The 4,979-nt window shown below is 43.4% G+C and overlaps 1 non-coding gene across 1 annotated transcript; it reads left to right on the top strand.

The window, feature by feature from the left end:
* The first annotated feature begins 3,998 nt into the window (after positions 1-3,998).
* On the top strand, positions 3,999-4,072 carry Trnat-ugu (transfer RNA threonine (anticodon UGU)). Its single transcript has one exon. It is a non-coding gene; the product is annotated as a tRNA-Thr (tRNA).
* Positions 4,073-4,979: the final 907 nt, after the last annotated feature.

The raw sequence follows: 4,979 nt of genomic DNA, 5'->3' as shown, positions 1-4,979 counted from the left end.
ACCTTGTATTTTAATTCCACTCCTCAACCTTTCTTTTATTTCCATCATTGCTTCCTCGATGTACAGATTGAAGAGTACGGGCGAAAGGCTACAGCCTTGTCTTACACCCTTCTTAATACGAGCACTTCGTTCTTGATCGTTCATTCTTATTATTCCTTCTTGGTTGTTGTACATATTGTATATGATCCGTCTCTCCCTATATCTCAACCCTACTTTTTTCAGAATCTCGAACAGCTTTCACCATTTTATATTGTCGAACGCTTTTTCCAGGTCGACGAATCCTATGAAAGTGTCTTGATTTTTCTTTAGCCTTGCTTCCATTATTAGCCGTAACGTCAGAATTGCCTATCTCGTCCCTTTACTTTTCCTAAAGCCAAACTGATTGTCACTTAGCGCATTCTCAATTTTCTTTTCCATTCTTCTGTATATTATTGTTGTAAGCAGCTTCGATGCATGAGCTGTTAAGCTGATTGTGCGATAATTCTCGCACTTGTCAGCTCTTACCGTCTTCGGAATTGTGTGGATGATGCTTTTCCGAAAGTCAGATGGTATGTCGCCAGACTCATATATTCTACACACCAAAGTGAATAGTCGTTTTGTTGCCACTTCCCCCAATGATTTTAGAAATTCTGATGGAATGTTATCTATCCCTTCTGCCTTATTTGACCGTAAGTCCTCCAACGCTCTTTTAAATTCCGATTCTAATACTGGATCCCCTATCTCTTCTAAATCGACTCCTGTTTCTTTTTCTATCACATCAGACAAATCTTCACCCTCATAGAGGCTTTCAATGTATTCTTTCCACCTATCTGCTCTCTCCTCTGCATTGAACAGTGGAATTCCCGTTGCACTCTTAATGTTACCACCGTTGCTTTTAATGTCACCAAAGGTTGTTTTGACTTTCCTGTATGCTGAGTCTGTCCTTCCGACAATCATATCATTTTCGATGTCTTCACATTTTTCCTGCAGCCATTTCGTCTTAGCTTCCCTGCACTTCCTAATTATTTCATTCCTCAGCGACTTGTATTTCTGTATTCCTGATTTTCCGGGAACATGTTTGTACTTCCTCCTTTCATCAATCAACTGAAGTATTTCTTCTGTTACCCATGGTTTCTTCGCAGCTACCTTCTTTGTACCTATGTTTTCCTTCCCAACTTCTGTGATGGCCCTTTTTAGTGATGTCCATTCCTCTTCAACTGTACTGCCTACTGCGCTATTCCTTATTGCTGTATCTATAGCGTTAGAGAACTTCAATCCTATCTCGTCATTCCTTAGTACTTCCGTATCCCACTTCTTTGCGTATTGATTCTTCCTGACTAATTTCTTGAACTTCAGCCTACTCCTCATCACTACTATATTGTGGTTGAGTCTATATCTGCTCCTAAGCACGCCTTACAATCCAGTATATGATTTCGGAATCTCAGTCTGACCATGATGTAATCTAATTGAAATCTTCCCGTATCCCCTGGCCTTTTCCAAGTACACCTCCTCCTCTTGTGATTCTTGAACAGGGTATTCGCTATTACTTGCTGAAACTTGTTACAGAACTCAATTAGTCTTTCTCCTCTTTCATTCCTCGTCCCAAGCCCACATTCTCCTGTAACCTTTTCTTCTACTCCTTCCCCTACAACTGCATTCCAGTCGCCCATGGCTATTAGATTTTCGTCCCCCTTTACATACTTCATTACCCTTTCAATATCCTCATACACTTTCTCTATCTGTTCATCTTCAGCTTGCGACGTCGGCATGTATACCTGAACTATCGTTGTCGGTGTTGGTCTGCTGTCGATTCTGATTAGAACAACCAAGTCACTGAACTGTTCGCAGTAACACACTCTCTGCCCTATCTTCCTATTCATAACGAATCCTACACCTGTTATACCATTTTCTGCTGCTGTTGATATTACCCGATACTCATCTGACCAGGAATCCTTGTCTTCCTTCCACTTCACTTCACTGACGCCTACTATATCTAGATTGAGCCTTTGCATTTCCCTTTTCAGATTTTCTAGTTTCCCTACCACGTTCAAGCTTCTGACATTCCAGGCCCCGACTCGTAGAACGTTATCCTTTCGTTGATTCTTCAATCTTTTTCTCATGGTAACCTCTCCCTTGGCAGTCCCCTCCCGGAGATCCGAATGGGGGACTATTTCGGAATCTTCTGCCAATGGAGAGATCATCATGACAATTCTTCAATTAGAGGCCACATGTCCTGTGGATACACGTTACGTGTCTTTAATGCAGTGGTTTCCATTGCCTTCTGCATCCTCATGTCGTTGATCATTGCTGATTCTTCCGCCTTTAGGGTCAATTTCCCACCCCTAGGACAAGAGAGTGCCCTGAACCTCTATCCGCTCCTCCGCCCTCTTTGACAAGGCCGTTGGCAGAATGAGGCTGACTTCTTATGCCGGAAGTCTTCGGCCGCCAATGCTGGGAACCTATTAGGTGCCAAATGGTCCTATAAAACTCCGCAGGCAGGCCGTCTGGGCCTGGAGACTTACGTGAAGATGAAGATTTGAGTATATCAAAAACCTCGTCATTCGTAATTTCTAACGTTAAACCTCTGTTCTCCTCCTCTGTAACAACTGCCTCTATTCCGGAGTTCTGAAAAAACTCTTGTACTGACTTGTCGTCAGTAGCATTTCCAGAATATAATTGCTGAAAAAATCTATGTGCTTCAGTTAAGATATCCCTTTGTTCTGTCAGGACTCCGTTATCTTCCGTTCTGAGGCAGGCAATAAAATTTCTTCTTCTGTTTTTTGTGTGTTGTATCAAGTGGTAGATGGAGGTGTTTTCTGCTTCCACCGGCGTTCTAGTGTGTGATTTGATTTGTAATCCCTCCAAATCTACCCTCTTGATACTTATCATTTTGGCTTTAACGTTTTTAATATTGATAAAGACGTCTTGAGACATTGGTTGGTCGTAAAGGTCTCTTAAGCAAGAGTAGTAAAACTCCATTGTGTGTCTTGACCACATTGCCCTTTCTTTGGCGTAAGATATCAGCGTTGCTCTTATCTTTTTCTTAGCGGCCATAGTCCACCATTCAATAGTTGATCTATATTTAGTACGCATCCTTAAAACAGACTGCCAAGTTTCTTGCATCTATAAAGCTAGAGCGTTTTCAGAGAGGTTATTGATATTTAATTTCCATAGTGGGCGACCCCAGTATGTCTTTTGCCCGGTTAATTTGATGCTGCACCTCACTCCGAGGTGGTCAGAGAAGGCAGCTGGTATCACCTCGATACTATTGACTTTAGTGTCTAAAGGGGGGGTGACATATATTCTGTCGATTCTGCTCTGTGTAGCACCAGTGATTTATGTGAAGCGAACCAGCGTCGGATATTTTATTTCCCACGGGTCAAACCACTTCATGTTGGTGACCAACGCCTGCAGTTCTTGGGAGAAGTTAAAATTTGGTCGCTGATCCTTTTTAATTAAAACGCAATTAAAATCGCCACCAATGACAATTTCTGCAGCGTTTTGTTGGAGTAGAAATAAAATGTCACTTTTAAAAAAGGCTGTCCTGTCTCGTCTCGCATTGTTGCCTGAAGGTGCGTATAGGTTTATAAAAGTGGTGTTAAAAATTTTGTAGCTAATTCCCCTCCTCGACTCTAAAAGGCACACGTTTGTCATCTCGATCCCTTCTTTAGCAAGGATGGCTGTTCCACACGCGTTTTCTGGAGCCACATTCAACACGTCTTTGTACCCTGAAACATACAATTCTTTGACATTAACTTCCTGCAGGAAGGTGATATCTGTATCTGACTGATACAGAAAGTCCTTCAGTGCAGCTACCTTATCCATCTGGGCCACCGAGGACACAGATGAATAGCGCGACTGCAGGGACTTATCCCTTGCACGCTTCATGTGAGACTCACAGTGAATGGGCAAATGTCTATAGGGTACATTGCATATGTAGAATTGTGGACGGTTGGGAGTGTGAGTCTCATGGGAAGCGTGCAAGGAATAAGTTCCTGCAGTCGCGCTATTCATCTGTGTCCTCGGTGGCTCAGATGGATAGAGCGTCTGCCATGTAAGCAGGAGATCCTGGGTTCGAGTCCCGGTCGGGGCACACAAAATGGTGCAAATGGCTCTGAGCACTATGGGGGACAACTGCTGAGGTCATTAGTCCCCTAGAACTTAGAACTAGTTAAACCTAACTAACCTAAGGACATCACAAACATCCATGCCCGAGGCAGGATTCGAACCTGCGACCGTAGCGGTCTTGCGGTTCCAGACTGCAGCGCCTTTAACCGCACCGCCACTTCGGCCGGTGTCGGGGCACACATTTTCAGCTGTCCACACCAAGGTAAATCAACAACACCTGTCGGCAGCTGAGGGTTTCAGTTAGGTATCAAACATTTATAACATTTTACATACACAAAAAGACATAATAACACTTTATGAAAATACTAGAACAGTTTATGAAAAACATTCTCTTACTTTAGTGCACTCTAGTAGGCACAATCGGAACTAAAATCATAGTCCCCCTATCCAATATTGCCCTCTATCGGCTGATACATAAACTACGTGCGCGTCCAGTCTCGCGTCACCATCTGTCACTCTCCAGCTCTGAGACACGTCTCCCACCTAACCGCCTCCAAGGCAGGATCGTTATACGGCGCTACGCCTCAACTTGTCTGCATTCCCCACCCTTGCTCTCCACATTCACTATTTCTAGATTCTCGCTGGATAATCTGCGCTAATTTCCAAAAGAACAGACACTATACTTTCATAGAAAACTGATACCACTCGATAATCTTTAAATCCACAGCCTTCAGCGCAGGTGCACATTTATGTCCTCCAGTAGGAATCAAAAATCAGTAAGCACGGAGGTCTTGGAAAGAGAATGTGGATAAGAGGTAGAACTAGGTGGGAGTATGGGTCGGCCAAGGACCATACCGAGGCAGTCCACGCGTCTGTTGTTAACACTGTGTCTGTGTGGTGCAGTCCTTAACGCAACTGTCTAGTATTCAGAA

The sequence above is a fragment of the Schistocerca serialis genome, chromosome 10 (genome assembly GCF_023864345.2).
Source record: "Schistocerca serialis cubense isolate TAMUIC-IGC-003099 chromosome 10, iqSchSeri2.2, whole genome shotgun sequence".
Taxonomy (NCBI): domain Eukaryota; kingdom Metazoa; phylum Arthropoda; class Insecta; order Orthoptera; family Acrididae; genus Schistocerca; species Schistocerca serialis.
This window is presented reverse-complemented; position numbering and strand designations above follow the sequence as displayed.